At 35.1% G+C, this 19,308-nt stretch overlaps 1 long non-coding RNA gene across 1 annotated transcript in view; it reads left to right on the top strand.

The window, feature by feature from the left end:
- Positions 1-2,757: 2,757 nt before the first annotated feature.
- LOC131425056 (uncharacterized) overlaps positions 2,758-19,308 on the top strand; it is a 39,481-nt gene continuing 22,930 nt past the window's right edge. The window contains exons 1-2 of the long non-coding RNA XR_009228898.1: positions 2,758-2,960; positions 4,265-4,402. This is a non-coding gene — a long non-coding RNA (uncharacterized LOC131425056). The remainder of the gene's footprint in view (positions 2,961-4,264; positions 4,403-19,308) is intronic.

Here is a 19,308-nt window from a genome sequence, read left to right as displayed (position 1 = left end):
ACTATATGGATTAGTTCTAACCAGGGAAGGTCTTATGGTCACATTCACTGCTTGTGTTTGTGTGCATGGCTGTTGAAGAAATGATTTGGATGGAAACTGCCATTATTTCCATTCAAGGTGGTTTAGGCGTCTTTGCCTAGAATGGCTTCTGTCTTTCTTCTGCCATTTTTCCTGATCGTGCATATGTGCACATGCATTCAGAAGAATGTTTATATAAAGTTGTCCATCTCCAATAATAATTCATGTGCTTCAAGTTATATGAAGGAGTAAGTTCCCTGGTGCAGTTAACATTGCAGTAATTTTAATTTCTTCTTGATCTAATGGGACAAACACATTATAAATTGAGCTCTGCTACTGTCTTTCACTTATCCCATGAAATACTAAGATGTAAATCTACAGTGTCACAAAATTACCAAGTTAGATGTTCCTTTGAACTAGTAAGAGCTTATACTTCAGAATGGAACTAGGTCTTAGTGGAAAACACCAAAACAAAAGAAAGTGATAATCCATACTGCCTACGAGCTTTTAAAAGTGATATAATGTGACATAGAGAATTTCCAGCATGCTCCATATCAAATTAAATCTAAAATGTTCATCTTGCTCTATGAACTGACTGGGTTATTGTACATGTGGCCCACTACCAGTGACCCTCTGTTGTCTGATTATAGGATGATGGCTATTTCCATTGCAAGTTAATGGAGACCAAGGATTATATGAGGTTGTTATAATGACAGGAGCCTCATAAATAGTGTAGGGAAAAAAGAATAGTGAAGACAAGAACCTAAGATTGAACTTTCTTTCTTCTTTGTTAGCAGTTTACCTCTCTGATAGCAGTTTACCTTTCTAAAAGATGAGGAAGATGCACCTCTTTACAAGTTTCCCCTTTTGAAGTTAACTTGACTGGGACACACAGTTCCCAGATATTTGGTTAAACACCATTTATGGGTATATTTGTTATTATTTATGTAGATCTATTGGGGTTAGCATAAAATCATCATATTATTTGACAACTTTATTATACCCCTTTTCTTCTATTTTTAATCAATCTATAATTTCATAAAAAGAATGAAGAATCTACAATTTCATAAAAATTATTTTTAACAGTGGTAAGCACAGTTGTGATTGGTTTTGAAAATGATATTTTATTATTAAATGAAGTGTTTCTAGAAAATATTCTCATTTAATTTTGTAGGCTAGTAAAGCAGCATTTCCTCAATGCAGGTGGGCATCACCAAGTCTGCTGAGGACCTAGGTAGAAACAACCCCCAACACACACACACACACACACACACACAGATTGAGAGAGAGAGAGAGAAAGAGAGAGAGAGAGAGAGAGAAAGAGAGAGAGAGAGAATTTATCCTTTCTGCATGAGATGGGACATGGGACATTGGTCTTCTCTTGCTCTTGGACTGGACTAACCCCACTGGATCTCCTGATTCCCAGAACTTTGAACTCAGACTGGAACTTGGATCATTGGTTCTCTTGTTCTCAGGCCTTGGATTTGGACTAGAACTACATTAGTAGTTCTCCTGTGTCTCAAGCTTATTGACTGCAGATCATGGACTTCTAGTCTCTATAATCACATGAACCAATTGCTTATAGTTACTTTCTGTCTCTCTGTCACTCTATTTCATATCATTCATACCTCTATCTTATCTATCCTCACTTGCTCAGCTCAGAGATTCTTAGAAATACTAATTTATTCCTTTTTAAAAATTTGTTCTAATTAGTTATACATGACAATAGAATGCATTTTGACATATAATATACATCTAGATAGGGCAGAGAGGTGGGGGGGGAAGGAGGGGGCAGGGGGTTAGAAATGATGGTGGAATGTGATGAGCATCATTATCCAAAGTACATGTATGAAGACACAAATTGGTGTGAATATACTTTATATACAACCAGAGGTATGAAAAAATGTGCTCTATATGTGTAATATGAATTGTAATGCATTCTGCTGTCATATATAAAAATCAATAAAAATTATTTTAAATAGTTATACATAACAGTAGAATGCATTTTGACATATCATACATAAATGGAGTATAACTTCTCATTCTTCTGGTTGTATATGATATAGGATTATACTGGTTGTGTAATCATATACTAATTTATTCCTTTTATAAAAGAAACTTCAGGTTCATTTTAGAAAATTCAGTAAATCAAATGTATAAAGGAGAAAACAAAGGCATATGTAATTCCATTCCTGGATTGGATAACTTCCATTAGTACTTTGGCCCTTCTATAATATCTGAAATCAGTATTATTTTGCTCAGCCTGCAAAAAAATGCAGTTTTTTTTTTCTGAATATTACTTTGTCAAGGCTTTTTTAAAATGTATTTTTTTCTAACTACTTGTTTCATTGTAGAAAGGTAAAAACTAATGGTAGAACATAAAAATGATTGCTGGTAGTCTCATAATTTGATCATATGCCTATTAAAATTTTGAGGTAAAAACTTTCAGAGAAGGGCAGATTTATAAGGAATTAATTGAGTTACATAGTTCCAGGCTCCGATAGGGACCTGGGAAATTTTGTGTACATCATTTTATATATACATTTTTTCCTGAAATGGTTCCTCCACATTTTGTATAAACTTCAAATTGTATAAAACCCGGGTCTACTCCTATTTCTAGATTATTTATTCACAAGGAATTTTCATTTTGAAACAAGGAAAGGATCAGAGATCTCTTGAAATATCTTTTTATGCTATTAAGTAGTCTATAATATTATTTCTGTGGGGTATTTCTTTCATCATATTTTACCATAATGTAGATAATTTATGTAAATGACATTGTGACCAAATATGATTTTTTAAAATATTTGTATCTGATACTCATTAAAGTTATGTTGTCAATCTCTTGCTAGAATGGGCAGATTACCCAGAATGCTCTGGTCAGAAGGTCTGGAATATTCCTCTCTATGTGGCTGCTTCTGGGAGTGGAAGTAAAATACTGGGTAAATCATTTTGTTCCTTAGTATTTTCTCTTACTTATAGTAGTACTGTGAATTTGGGTGGAGCTTGGGACTACCCTTGCTTTAGTCAGGATCAACTAGATTCTCCCTAATATGTGAAATAACTAAATTAAAAATTCTGCCTGGTATGTTTATTTTAAACATTCGAAGTTAATATCATGCTCATCAAAAGTATCAAAGCAGTTTAAAACATGATTCCTGGTCACTTTAGAATGATAATGATAAATGAGTGAATGAGAATTTGTACATAGTATATGCAACACACTTAATAGGTATTCATTTATAACAGCATGAAATCCTAATGATGAAGCTAATAGTCTAACTTAAACAAACTACATGAAGATAATTTTGGAAATCTGGGAAATACCAAAAATGAAATGTGATTTCATACTCAAGAGTGCATAATTATACCCTGCACTTTTAAACTACCAATGAAAATATGAGAGGTAATAAATTTGGTTTTCAGATGGCAATTCAAACATGATAAATGTTATTACATGAAATGCCTTAATATTAATCAATGTTAAGACAAGCATTTGTATGTACATGTTTAAAAACACTATTCCTCACATAAATATTTTGATTATTTCCTGGTTTGGGAATTATGTGTATGGTGTGTGCTACTGTTTTTTTTTTTTTTTAAACCACAGGTTGTGGTGGTTAAACATGCAGGCAGGTGATTTCCTTTCAATATGGTAGTCTAAACTGATGTGGAAAGTGTGTATAGTACATTCCGAATTCCTGGAGTTGTTATAATGTGACAGTTGTAAAGCCTTTTCAGTCCAGTTTAAAAGCAAAAAAGAAATTCTGAAAAGCTAAAAACTAGAGGAAACAAAACCAGAATGTGAGAGTAGATTAAATCTACAAGACCCACAGAACTATTGAAACTAAAAGGTTAGAGTGTAATAAGTGAGGGGAGAGGATAGTTGGAGGTCAAACCAAGGGACCTGCATGCCTTGAAGTTAGCCTCCCTCCTTATGCTAGAAACTGGGAAAGACTACATTGTCTTTTAAACAGAGCCTAGAACAATTCTATCCATTTTGCCCAATGGTACCATGTGTCAAGGGTATAAAAATTTATAAACATTGGGGTCCTCTGAAATTCTGAACCAAGTAATTAATTTAAACAAATACTATTTGTTAAGTATGTTGCTGAGAACAGCCAGGTACTGGTTTAAATTCTTTACACATATTAACTCACTTAATCCTAGTAATGCCTTTCTGAGAAAAAAACTGATTTAGTGAAAAGAGGCAAACATAAAACTAACCCAAGGTTCTCCTCTGCAGCCTCCATTGCATGGGGCTCCCACAGGAAGTGACCCTTACTGAAGGTGAGCCCAGCTGAAAGCTGCAAAGTGCATGTAAAAACAATGATGAAGAAAATCAGCAGAATCAATAAATGGGAGAATGCATAATTCATTACAGGTAATAGACTATCCTGTGAAAATGATCCCATTGTCTTGGTGCTGATAGTTTAAGTGATCCACATCTCGCATCCCTAAATGGAAAGCCGGGATTAAAATGTAAACACCGAAGATCATACTCTTGATCACCAGCCTTTTGGTGGTTTTTTCCTAAATACTAAATTCCTTATGAATACCATATGAATGTGCCAAACTCTGAGTAAATAGATGTCTCTAAATACAAATTAACCACAGAGATATATTTCTGCCCACAATGGCCATCACTGAAAGTATTCATTAAAAGAAACACACACTTCAGCCCGGGGTTATTATTTTTTTTCTTGATGTAAGGCTCATCTCTCAGTCTCTTGGTTAAGTTTTCTTTTCTTTTTCTAAGTTCTAAACTTAGCCTAACTTCCTTTCCCAAAAGGCACATGCTTGCCCTCCTCCCTCCAGATATGGCCTGCTCTTTCTTTTTTTATTTCCTCCAAGACATTAGGAACTAATCTTTTATTGAGGTGTAATTGTGGATTATCTTAATTTCTCCATTGTTTATTCAATAAGTCAAATGCAGACTATGTGCTGTTCTAGGGTGCATGGAGGACCTGCTGTTAGGGTATCTATAGTCTAGCATGAATCTACAGTCTAATGTCTTCAGTGACAGAAAGAAAAATGGAACTGTTAGAGCACGAAACTGGCCAAGTGACCATCAGAAAGCTCCCATATTTTCATTTCTGTATTTTTGCCTCAAAGTGTAGACACTTTGAGAACAAAACATTTCTTTAAACTTGTTTGTCTTGTCAGAGAAGAATTGTTTTTTTTTTTTTCCTTCTATCTTTGGTAATTTGTCCCAAAGCTAGATTCCATCAGTGGTTACCTATGTTTCCCCCCTCACAGTCTATAAAGGATAAAGTTCTGCTGTCAGTCCTTTCTCAGATTAAAACTAAAGCCTCTGAAAGCATTCATGATCTCATGGTCTGAACTCGACTTCCCCACATTTTCTCCAGGCAGGATTCGTTTCCTTGGTTACTCCTGGCAAGTACCAAGTTGCTCATCCCACTTACATCCTCCTTCAATAATTCCTGTCTACACCTAGAAATTCTTTTTCTCTCTAGCTTTTGCTTTGTAAAGGCCCTGAGCAGCCTCCATGCATTGATTAGAACAATTGATAGGATGCAGGGCTTGGTCATCTCTACCACCATTTACCTCACGTTTCACTTAAACAGCATCCTTCTAGATGCTAACTATTTGGTTTAACTTGCTTTTGATCCTTCTCCAGGCAACCTCTGAGCCGGTGGCTGTCATTGTCCTTACTGCAAGGACCCGAGGCTCATATGCTTGCTTTCTGTGTGCACCAACTCCTCTTTCCTCTCTCACCTGTAACCCACTGCAAATGTTTGTTTTCTCTTTCTCTGAGAAAACATTTATCCTCAAGTTCCTACTAAAGGATGTTGGGGAGGAGAAGTGGAAGAAGAGAACATTGGAAAATGGGGCAAAGTGCTGAAAGACTCAAAATAGAGCTACCTTGGATTGTCAAGATAAAATATTTTTCCTCCCTGAAATTTCTGTTATTTCCAACTGGGGGTTTAAGAGCTTGAAATAAGAAGAAAATTAATTTTATTATTTATTTCTATACATCTGAGGAGTTGTATATAATTTTGACCCATCTTTCACTGGTTATTGAAACAGTTCAACAACATGAAATGCTTTGCTCAGTATATGGTACTCAAAGTTCAAAAAGAGTTGGTTTATTCTCATTTGTAAACTGATACGAAGCTAGCCCTGAAACTTTAAAAAGCGTTTGTGAATGAAAACTTTGAACATCATGGTTGACAGAAAAAATACTTTCTTGGAATAACCAGGGGTTCAAGAAGAGGCAAACATAGAAATAAGACTAATAGGCAATTTCTTTTTTCTCCCCTCTTGCAGTCCTGTGAATAAATGAAATACATTAGTGGGTATAGTGGAGTATGAGTGACCATTGAGCCCCTCCAAGTCACTACTGTTTCTTGGGTTTTATGGCTGGTCACATGGCTCTTCCTCACACCACATGTTCTCAGTGTTGGGCTTTGATGATGCTCACTTTTACTGCCAATTTAAAAAGTGTCTTTCCCTCAACAGGTCATCCTGGCTTTATAAAATTTCTGAAATAATCCTTTGAGGTTTGCAAGAATGGTGCTGTCACAGAGATGCCAGTGGAGACACATAGCTTTTTATAGGATTTGCTTTCAGAAACACCCTTCAGGATGAAAGATAGAAGAAGATAATGCCTCCTTGGCACATTTTACTGTTCCTGGGTGTCCTGTGGGATGTAGGATCAGCATTTGAGGTGGTTGGTGACTTATTCTAAATGCAGATAAAGTCACAAAATAAAAGCTGAACAAGATTAATGAGGTTCAGGGTTGGACAGAGTCACTGGGGAGGGAGCGGTGTTGGAGGAACATCCTTGTCACGTGTCAGCATTTCCTCCTAAGCCTTAAGGAACCCAGAGCCTCTTTATGAAACTGATAATGAAGTAGCAGCTCTTCCCAAGAGAATGTATCTAAAATGGGCCTTGCTGGTGAAATTACACAATTTATAGCTGAGGTTTTCTTTTTCTTTTCTTTTCTTTTTTTAAAAACGTTTGAATACATTAAAAACAAACTTAGGTGCACTTCTATTTTATAAAACTTGGATAAAACATGGGGTTATTTTGCATTTGAGTGTATAATTTTAGGCTTTTATCAATCTTTAGTAATCATATAAATCCCTGTCTTAAAAGATGGAATTTGATAGGATATAACTTTGGGGTCAAGTAGTAGCCTGGAGAATGTCATTTAGTTGTCACATCAGAATTTTGTTTGGATTTAAGAAATATTTTTCTGAACTTTTCTCTGGATTTAAAAATAATTTTGGTTCTAACAGATGTAATTGTTGCAATCAGGATTTGTCCAGAATTCTGGACATTGCTGCTATGGTCTCTCATATCTATGAATACTAATTTTCAAATTGGCATGGCTATTTCTTACTTGTGAATTCTAAATCTGGGGATCAAATGCAATAATATTTGTTAAAGTATTTTAAAATAAATAACATGCTGTACAAATCCAAATTGAATTACAGAAAACTGTCAATTGGTACAGTCAAAAGACTAGCTTAGTAGGAAGGTGTGGCAAAGATTATATGCAAAAGGAAGGGAATCAATATTTGTTGGTGCTAGAAGTATGCCAGGTCCTCAACCCTCATGATCTCTCATCTAATCTTAAAACAATCCCGCTGTCAATCTTAACTGTATATAAGTGCAAACTAATGCTCAGTAGGTTTGGAAACTGTGTGCACAAGATTGACTTCAAAGCCAGTGATATTCACACAAATCTACCTAGTACAGTGGAAGCTTATCAGATTGACCAATGAAGGGCCTTCCCATCACTGTTTGTGGTAGAATTTTCTTGGCAATGATTTGACAAGCTTCTAGAAGTACTATTTCTGAGTGGAAAATTCTTAGTTCTGCAAGATGCTTAATTTAGATATTTTAGTTCCATAGTTTTCTTTTTTTCCATTTAAAAATTATGAAATATACATGCATTGAAAGGAAAATACAATGTATATGAAAGATATAAAATGATAATAAAGATTTATACACCCATGTTCTGGTTTAAGATATCAAATATAACTCACACTGATTTCAGACAGTTAAGACAGAAAATTACCAGATTCTTAGGACCCTTGTTTATCCGACTTTTCTATATGGTCTTATGTGTTTTCATAGATGTGTGTGTGCGTGTGTATGTGTATGTGTGTATAAATTCCTACATGATTTTATTTATTTTTGGATGTTTTGAATATGAAGTCAATGGCATCATACATTATAAATTCTCTTACTTGCTTTCAGCTGACAATGTTTTTACATTGATCCATGTTGATACATATAGATGTAATTCATTCTTTTTTACTATTGTATAAATGACGTTGTATTATAAACTATAATTTCCTTATCCATTTTAACATGGATGAACATTTAGGCTTTTTTCTGGTCTTAGGGTATTATGAATAATGCAATGTTGTTTTTACATTGATCCATGTTGATACATATAGATGTAATTCATTCTTTTTTACTGCCGCAGTCTGGCTGGGCACAAATGCCGCAGTCTGGCTGGGCACACAATCATGAGCCACCACACAGCTTGTAGATTCAAACAGCAACTCTTTATTCCCGAACTCACACCAGCCGTCTACAATCACGTTCTGGGGAAATCCACGTTCTCTGCCCAAATCCACCTCCACTGGGCTTCTATCTCCAAAATATACTGTCTGAATCCCGTGAGAACTCAAGGGGAACTCAGGCAGCAGGATACGCCCTATTCCCAGCAGGAATAATCTTAAACCTTAAACCTGGAACCTAAACCGGGAACGCCCTAATCTGCCTTGATCCTTGAACAAGGTCACCTACATTCAATGTCACTGCAACATGGGGTACGCTGGCAAGGAAATTGTCATACCTACTTGGCTAATGGCTCCCAGCATTTTACTATTGTATAAATGATATTGTATTATAAATCATAATTTCCTTATCCATGCTAACATGGATGAACATTTAAGCTTTTTCTGGTTTTAGGATATTATGAATAATGCCATTATAAATATAATTTACATAGTTCAAAGTCATTTTTATATAGAAGAAGAATTAAAGTTTTATGGATTATAAAAATTCTCAAGTTTACTCTGTTAGAAAAATTTAAGTATACAGTACAGTACTGTGAATGATCTGTAGTGTATGTTACATCTCTAGAACTTGACTCATCTTGTATAACTGAAGCTTTGCATGCTCTGACCAACAGCTTCTCTCCCTACTCCCATTATTCCCTCACCTAGCCTTTGGCAACCACCTTTCTACTCTGCTTCTAGGAGTTTGACTATTTTAGATTCATCATGTAAGTGTTTTCATGCAGTATGTGGCCTTATTTCACTTAGCTAATGTCCTTTAGGTTTTACCAGGTTGTCAAAAATAGTGGAATTTCCTTCCTGTTTTTAAAGCTGGACAATACTGCATTGTATGTATTTACCACATCCTTTATTGATCCACTCATCCATCGTCAGTGGACATTTAGGTTGCTTTCATGTATTGGCTATTGTGCATAATGCTACAATAAACATGGATGTACATTTACCTTTTTGAGATTCTGATTTCAGTTCAATTGGATATATATCTAGATGTGAAATTGCTCAATCATATGGTATTTCTATTTTAATCTTTTGAGGAACTGCAAAATTCTTCTCCATATTGGCTGTACCAATTTATATTCCCATCAACTTGTATAAGGTTTCCAATTTCTCCATATCATCAGTACTTATCTATTGATTCTTCATAAAACCATCCTAACTGGTGTGAGGTAATAATTTTATATATATATTTTTAATTTTCGTGGTGATTAGTTAATGATGAACACTTTTTTAATACATCTAGTTATAATCTTGTATTCTTTGGAAAAATGTCAATTTAGCCCCTTCTCCCATTTTTAGATTAAGTTTTTTGTGTGTGTGTGATGGAGTTGTATGAATTCCATATATATGTATGTGTGTGTGTGTGTGTGTGTAGTGTATTAATCCTGTATCAGTACGTGGTACACAACCATTTTTACTCCATTCCATAGACTACATTTTAAACCATTGATTGTTGTGTAGAAGATTTTTGTTTCAATGTGATCCCATTTGTCTACTTTGTTCCCATTTACCCATGTTTTTAGTTGATCCCATTTGTTTTGACTTGATTTTTGTATATAGTGTAAATTAAGGATGCAATTACAATCTTTTGCATGTGGATATCTAGTTTTCTCATTATGCTTTAAAGACTATTATTTCTCCATTGTGTATTCTTTGTATCCTGTTGAAGAAAATTTGTGTATGTATAGGGTGATTCTGCCTTATAAAATGAGTTTGGAAATATTCCTTAAACTTCAGTTATTTTGGAAGAGTTTGAGAAGGGTTTGTTGTTATTACTTCTCATTTAAATATATGTTAGAGTTCAGCATTCAAAACACATGGTATTGGGATTTTCTTTGTTAGAAAGATTTTAATGATTTAACCTTCTAGTTAGTTACTGATTTTTATTAGCTTTTTATTTCTTCTTCACTTTTTCTTGGTAGGTTGTGAGTTTCTAGGAATTTATTTATTTCTACAAAGTCATCCAATTTGTTGGTATATAATTTCTCATAATAGTGACTTATGATCTTTTAAAGATTTTCTTCTTTTCTTTAATTTCTGATCTTATTTATTTGAATCTTCTCTATTTTTTCTTTGTCAAACTATGTTCATTGATTTTTTTATCTTTTCAAACAAACAACTCCATTTTACTGAAGATTTTATGTTGATTTTTATTTTCTGTTTTATTGATTCTGCTCTAATCTTTATTATTTCCTTCTTCTGCTAACTTTGGGAATAGTTTGTTCTTTTTTTAGCTGCTTGAGGTGTAAGTTATGTTGTTTTTGAGATTTTTTTTTTAGTCACTGTAAACTTTATTACTATAAAATTTCTTTTTTATTATTGGTTGTTCAAAACATTACAAAGCTCTTGACATATCATATTTCATACATTTGATTCAGGTGGGTTATGAACTCCCATTTTTACCCCGTATACAGATTGCAGTATCACATCGGTTACACATCCACGTTTTTACATATTGCCATACTAGTGACTGTTGTATTCTGCTGTCTTTCCTATCCTCTACTATCCCCCCTCCCCTCCCCTCCCCTCCCATCTTCTCTCTCTACCCCATCTACTGTAATTCATTTCTCTCCCTTGTTTTTTTCCCTTTCCCCTCCCATCCTCTTATATGTAATTTTGTATAACAATGAGGGTCTCCTTCCATTTCCATGCAATTTTCCTTCTCTCTCCCTTTCCCTCCCACCTCTCGTCCCTGTTTAATGTTAATCTTTTTCTCATGCTCTTCCTCTCTGCTCTGTTCTTAGTTGCTCTCCTTATATCAAAGAAGACATTTGGCATTTGTTTTTTAGGGATTGGCTAGCTTCCCTTAGCATAATCTGCTCTAATGCCATCCATTTCCCTGCAAATTCCATGATTTTGTCATTTTTTAGTGCTGAGTAATACTCCATTGTGTATAAATGCCACTTTTATAATCCATTCATCTATTGAAGGACATCTAGGTTGGTTCCACAGTCTAGCTATTGTGAATTGTGCTGCTATGAACATCGATGTAGCAGTTTCCCTATAGTATGCTCTTTTAAGGTCTTCATGGAATAGTCTGAGAAGGGCAATAGCTGGGTCAAATGGTGGTTCCATTCCCAGCTTTCCAAGGAATCTCCATACTGCTTTCCAAATTGGCCACATCAATTTGCAGTCCCACCAGCAATGTACAAGAGTACCCTTTTCCCCACATCCTCGCCAGCACTTGTTGTTGTTTGACTTCATAATGGCTGCCAATCTTACTGGAGTGAGATGGTATCTTAGGGTGGTTTTGATTTGCATTTCTCTGACTGCTAGAGATGGTGAGCATTTTTTAATGTACTTGTTGATTGATTGTTTTACTATGAAATTTGATTTCAGTGCTGCTTTTATTCTGTCTCATTGGTTCTGGTATGTTGCGTTTTTGTTTTCATTTTTCTTAAAATATTTTCGAATTTCCTCTTTGATTTCTTCTTTTAATAATGATAGTTCAAGAATATTAATATTAATTTAATCATGTAATTGGGAATTTTTCTGTTTCTTTTGTTACTGGATACTGGTTTCTCTCCCTTGTGGTCAGAAAGATTCTTGGAATGATTTTAATCTTTTTAAAATTTATTAAGAGTTTATGTGTGTGTGTATGTGTGTGCGCACGCGCGCGTGCGTGCTTGTGTGTGATTTAGCGTGTGATCTATTTTGGGGAATATCCATGGGCACTTGAGAAGAATCTATTTCTGCTTATTTTGTATGAGGTTTTTTGTATATGTCTGTTAATCTCTTTTTTAAAAAAATAATATTTCTAAGCTATTATTTCTTGTGCAATTTCTGACTGGGTGATCTCTCCATTATTATAAGTATAACATTCAAGTCTTCCACTATCACTGTATTGCTATCTTTTTACTCTTAAGATCTGTTGATGTTTGCTTTATATATTTAGATTCTTTGATATTTAATGTATATATGTTTATAATTGCTATATCTTCCTGTTAAAATGACCCTTTTATCACTATGTAATGACCTTCTTTGTCTCTTTTAACAGCTTTTGACTTAAGTATGTATATATATTTTTTCTGATGTGACTGTAGCCACTTGTGGGCTCTTTTGGTTACCATTTGTAAGTATATTTTTTGGGGTCCTTTCTCTTTCAGTCAGTGTGGATTCTTAAGTTTGAAGTGGTTTTCTTATATAAAGCACAATGTTGGATCTTCTGTTTTAAGTCCATCCAGCTTCTGCATGTTTTATCAATTTATATTTAAAGTAAGTATTGATAGGTAAAGACTTACTATTGCCATTTTGTTAGTTGTTTTGCATCTGTTCTATATTTCTTTTGTGCATCCCTTTCTCTCTAGCTATTTTCTTTTGTGGTCTGTCTTTCTTTTGTAATGTTGCGAACCTAGGGTCTTGTGCATGCTAAGCATGTACTTTATCACTAAGCTACATTCTCATCTTTTTTTGTGATTTGATGTGTTTTTTGTAGGGATATATTTTTATTTTTTAAATTTATTGTTTATATCTGCTATAGATTTTCTTTGTAGTTACTATGAGCCTTGTGTATTTTTTCTTATTATAATAGTGTATTTTGAGCTGATAACAGTTTAATTGCCTAAAAAACTTCTTATACATTTACTCCCCCTATCACCTATATCTTCCATGTCATTGGTGTCAGAATTTACTTCTTTTTCCATTGTGTAAATACTGACCAATTTTGTGCTAATAGTTGTTCTAAATACTGTTATCTTTTAACATACATTCTATAGTTAGTGATTTATGCACTACCATTACAATATTATTCTCTATTTGTTCCTATATTACCTTTAACAGTGAGGTTTATCTTTTTATATGCTTTCATATTACTCTTTAGCATTTATTTTTGTTTCAACTTGAAGGACTCCCTTTTGTGACTTGCAGAGTGGTGACAAATTCTCAGATTTCATTTACTGGAAAAAATATTTATTTGTTATTAATTTTAATAGAACTGGTTAGGTATAGTGCTTTTAGTTGGCAGGTCCCCCCCACCCCCCACCTCCTACATTTTGAATATGTCTTCCAGCTTTTTCCTGGACCACAAAATTCCCACTAAAAAACTCTCTGGTAGTCTTATCATGGTTGTATAATATATGGGATGAGTACTATTTCCTAAGCTGCTTTCAAAATTCTCTTTGTTGAAAATTAAATGTCTTGGTATATACTTCTTTTTATTCTAAAATTTTGGGAGCCTTCAGGTATCATGAATTTAGATGTCTGGTTTCCTCTCCAGATTATGCAAGTTTTCAGACATTGTTTCTTTAAATATATTTTACCACTTTTTCTTTCTCTTCTACCTTGGGAACTCCAATAATACATATATTGTTTCTGCTTAATGGTGTTCCATAAGTGCCATAGGTTTTCTTTCTCCTTCTTTTCCTCCTCCTGCTCCTTCCTCTTCATCAGTGATTTCTAATTACCTGTCTTTATGCCTGCTGATATTTTTTCTTCTGCTTTGTTAAATCTGATGTAGAAGCTATCTATTGAAATTTTCAACGTAGTCATTGTGTACTTCAGCTCTTAATATTGTTTTATTCTTTTTTATGTCTTCTGTCTTTGTTGAGCTTCTCATTTCTGTTTTAACATATGGTTGCCTGCTATTGAGTAACTGACTGCCTGTGTTCTACTGTATCTCACTGAGCATCTTTGAATGATTACTTTGAATTTTTTTGTCAGAAAGCACCTAGATCTCTACTAGTATACAGCTGGTAATCAGAGCTTCCTTGACTTTGTTTCTTTGGTGCTTTCTTGATTCCTTGATTCTTTGTAAATCTTGCAGCCTTCCTTTTGTGTCTGCATATTTGAAGAAGTAGTTACCTTTTCTAGTTTCACTGACTTATTTCTTCAAGGAAAGCTATTTGGCATTCAGCCCAGCCAGGGATTCTGTTTAGAATGGCTGGTAGGGTCTGTGGTAGGCATTCTGTTGGGTCTTAGGAGTGGGTAGTCTGTTTCTAGTCTCTATGGATGGAGATTCACAGAGGTGGGCCTGTTGCTGTAGTCTGTAGAGGCAGGAATCTTGCCGTTATTCATGGATGGGCCTGATGCTGGAGTCTGTGGGTTAGGCTTATTGCCAATGTCTATAGGAAAAGGTCTGTGCCAGGGCCACAGAGAAGTCAAACACTCAGTTTTTTCTTCCTTTAACACATGAGATAACTCCAAGGCTGAAAGTCTTTATCAGTGCTGCATTGGCAGTGTTGGGGGAGGGATGCTTTGAGTACAGTGACACATCTTTAATGTGTCTGTTCTAATTTCTGTGCTTTATTTGAGTGCTGTAATCTCTCACCCGCATTTTGGAGCTGTTATAGAGATGCTTTTGTTACTGGTTGGTTGTTAAATTTGTGTTTCTGGGGTGGGGAGAGATAAGGAATTGAGCTTTCTATTATGCTATCTTGCTGATGTCATCAGTTCACCACTTTTAAGGTGACTTGGGAATATATATATATATATATTTTTATATATAACATGTAATATATATATATTGTGTGTGTGTGCGCACATGCATATATATGTATATATGCATATATAAAATAGTATCTTTAAAGAACAAGTATTAATAGACACAGCTTAGCCTGCTATTATTAGAACAAAATTCATTTACAATATGTTTTTAATGATTTGTTTTACATATATAAGGTTTTCAGGAAAATTGTCCTCTGTATTGCCAAAAGAGAAAGCATATGATATTTTAGATTTTTTTCTTGAATGTAGAAACCTACAAGTATATTCTGTAAATACTATTATTTAGTATTTATAAGTGAACACTGTGGGGGCATTCTGAAGGACTGGGTCTGAGTCTTAGTTCATCTTCTCCATGTTCCTTTTGGCAAGATGTATGGGGACCTTAAAATTTTATTTCATCTTCTGGTCCCTTAGCTCAGCACTAGGTTACACAGATTTAGTTAATATTAATATTATAGAGGTCATTTTTGTACTACATAAAATTTATTTCCAAAGTGTGTAACTTATGAAAGGGATTAGAATGAAAATGAGCACAGTTAGACATAGTTTCAAGTGAATATTAAAAGAGAGGCAGCCAGGGAGTGTTTTCAATGATGGACTGAGCCTGTCTTTCCATGGCCTTTGATCTGCACTTTGATTATGCTCAGCCATGGGGTTAAAGCAGTCTGTTCTTGACTTATCTCTCCGGAACTTAGAATACTTTGATTCTGGCTTAACTCAGGATTTTACATATCTTTTTCTTCCCAGAACACTACCTTGCCATTTTATATTTACATATTCATGTGTTTATTACATAACCATAGATGTTTACTTTGTTTTGAAGGATTATTCTCTTGGAAGTAAAGTTGACCTATGGGTACTCTTGTGGTACAGAAATAAATTCATACCTAGTAGTAATTGTAGTATTACAGACACAAAGAGACTTAGATTTGTTTCTGAAGTCCTTCTTGATAAAAAGTCTCTTGTTTTGATTCTGCCTTTTGACCAAAAGTTCTAACAAAGATTTTAACTACTTGAGCATACATTTTGTTTTTGTTTCTACTTACATTTCCAAGGAGAAGAGAATTCTTTTGTGAGTGGATCTAATCAGATTGAAAATGCTATAGACAGTAAGTTCCTTAAAGCACTCTAGCTCATACCTCTGGGTCTTTGGACATACTTCCCTCTTGCTAGAATTCCCTTCTCTCCATCCTTCCTGACCAATTCCTTCTTATCCTTTAATATTGCTGAGAAAGCTTTCTTTCTGCCATGGGTAGCTCATGAAGCTCTGTGCATCCTTCCTAACCTGTATTTGTTCTACCACTATGTAGTTAATGGAGAAGAAACAGGCTCCACTAGTCACAAGCTGTGGACAAATTAGTTAACCTCTCTATGTCTCAGTGTCCTCTTCTATAAAACAGTATAGTAATTTACTCAAAGAATATCAAAGTTCTGTAAGATGATGATGATATATACAGAAAACTGAATAAAGGTTGGCACATAGTAGGAACTTAGTAAATATATGCTTTTGATTTTGAAGCTCTTAGCACATTGCATTAAGATCACTAGCTAATTTCTATGAACTCCTCACATCTCCTACCCATAGACAGAGATCTCATTGAAATCAGATACTTTGCATGTTCTCAGACTGAGAGCAAGAAATGAATGAATTCTTGGATTCCAAACCTCTCAGGAGAGTCACCAGATGGTTATGAGGGCTGACATTTCAGTGCGCTATATTTATGTGACCTTAAACTCCTGTCACAGTGTCTCCTCCAGAGAGTTCTGCCAGCATGGAATGTTGTACAGACCTTCATTATTATCTTTGATCAGAGCAGTTGTAAACATCAGTGATGGAAGTGTCTGAGTATGTATCTGATATGTGTGTGTGTGTGTGTGTGTGTGTGTGTGAGGCAAAACAGACAGGTGAATAGAACATATTCTCTATGTTAGCCTAAGTTGCCTGGTAGTGTTAACTAAAAATAAATAATAGTCATTAATGGCCGAGAGTTCTTAGACAAATGTTCATCAACCCTCTCTAGTTCAGATTCTACAAATAAATGGGTGGAATTCAAAAGTAGACATCTTGGCCATGTTCCTGTCCCCCTTTACTCCCATCCAAACCATAGGATCATGGATCCTTTTGTGAAGACCTAGACCCAGAGGAGTCAGAATATGAATCCAGAGAAGACTCTTGCAAGATGGGCTCCATGAGGAAAGGCCCTGCCGGGATAGCTGGTGCTCTGTTTCTTCTTCTGAAGGAGAGCGATTCGAGCACTCATAACCTGAAGGTGTGTAAACTCTGAATGAACCCACAGAATGTGTGGGAGTCCACCAACGTTCACTTACCATCTGTCTCTGTCATCATTGATCAGAGTGATTGCCTCCTACCAACCATCAGGAGACCAAGTAGAGCATCAGGGAAGGAGACTGGACTGTGGAAACATTATCATTATTTATACTGACAATTGGAGTAAACACTGGGAGTGTCTTAATGATCACCTGTCCTAGCAACTGCCCTCACCCTTTCTTTTCCTTTCATGGTACTTTTTCTCTTGTAGATACCTGAGTACTTAAAAATCATAACTCAGATAATTCCCTTTCACTGAGGATACTCTGTTGCTGTTGCAAAATTTATGTTGTTAATGTTTGATTTTTCTTTTGTAATCGTCATTGCCCATTCCAACAGCACCCCCCCCCCCCAAGGGTGGTAGCACCTTGTGGTTGCAAAGTCCTGTGCTTAGAGTTAGATCTGCTCCACACTTGTCTCTCCACTGGCTGCCACTCAGGTATGGCCTTGGGCAAACCATCTGAAGCTTTGGTTTCCATCTGCAATGGGAGTGGGACCCTAGTTCTGTCTGTAAGCTTTTCTCACAGGATGTGCACAGGATAAATAAGAGTTTGGCAGTTAAGGAACTTGAATTATTGCTGTTATCCAACTTCTAATCCCTGGGTCCATTAACGTATGAACTTTCTATAATGTATTTTTTTTCTTTCTCTGTAAGAATTATTTCTGAAAGGAGGGCAGGAATTCTTAGGACATAGATCAAATTATGTTTTCTGTTTTTTTAAAAATGAGAAGCTACAAACACATTCCAAAAGCATACTTCATTTGATTCCATTTTTAGTTGCAAAGTCTTTGTTGATTAACCAGGAGGAATTGGAAAAAAAAAAAAAATATATATATATATATATATATATATATATATATATATATACTATCCTTTAGTTCATGTCTCTGCCCTTAAATATTCTGTTCAGAAAAGGAAGGTGCTTTTAGTCTATTTCAGATGTTTTATTCAGATACTATTCTAGGGATCATTAGCAGCAAAATAATTCAGAAATCCCAAAAGGGAGCATTTCTCGGACTAAGAGAATTTCATACATGCCTGAAATACCTGATATAATTAGTTTTTTGCAAATCTGACTTCTCTTAAACTACTGACCTGTCTCGGAAAGTCAGCAGTTTCTATTAATCTTTGAATCATTTCATAATTGGGAATTAATAGTGGTTTAATTAAATTAAAAATGCATTCAAAAAAACATTTCTGGGAAAGCAGATTTTCCCTCTAAACCTTGAAGCTCTCTTTATGTTCTCAAACATTTGGAAAATATTTCTTGAGATTCTATAGTGGGTTATAGTCTAAGGCAAAGAAAAACTCTGCCCCTGCTCTGAAAGCTTAGTAACTAGGGAGAATGTGGAACATTTAAGCAGAGATGAGTCAGGCTGCATGCCTGTGTAAGAGGTGGGGCACCTAATTCTTCCTGGGAGCATGAAAAGGGTCAGGAAGTGGACATTTTAGCCAAGTACTGAAGCAGATAGTATGAATTTGCTAAGAAGATAAGGAGGCCCAACAGGCAGTCTAGAAGAGAATTGCTTACCCAGAAGTTTGGAAACCCAAGACATCACCAGCCATTCTTGCTACCATGGACTTCTACAGTGGTTGCTTTAGGGAGGCCCAGTCTGGCATTGTACATGGTGGCATGGGGAAACAATTCTGGCTGTGGACTTAAAGCAGTGCATATTGACAAAACAGTCTCCTTTTAAAAAATGTATGAGATATTATGAAGACACAATATTTTGGAAAACTAAGGGGAAAAATTAGGGTGTGTATGAAGAGAATAAAATAATCATCAAGACATTTTCAGAGGTGATCACTGATAGTCTTTTATGTTATTCTTATTCTAGGCATAATGTTTTACCCAGCTGTGATGAGACTAACAATGCAATTTTCTTAGCATTTTTCAATGCCATCAAACTTCCTTTAAAAAAATTATTGAAGAATGCATAATATTTCATAACACCAA

The sequence above is a fragment of the Marmota monax genome, unplaced genomic scaffold (genome assembly GCF_021218885.2).
Source record: "Marmota monax isolate L192 unplaced genomic scaffold, Marmota_monax_Labrador192_F-V1.1 WCK01_AAM20220418_F8-fsc00045, whole genome shotgun sequence".
Taxonomy (NCBI): Eukaryota; Metazoa; Chordata; class Mammalia; order Rodentia; family Sciuridae; genus Marmota; species Marmota monax.
The sequence above is the reverse complement of the archived record's forward strand: the minus strand, read 5'-3'. Positions and strand labels throughout refer to the sequence as shown.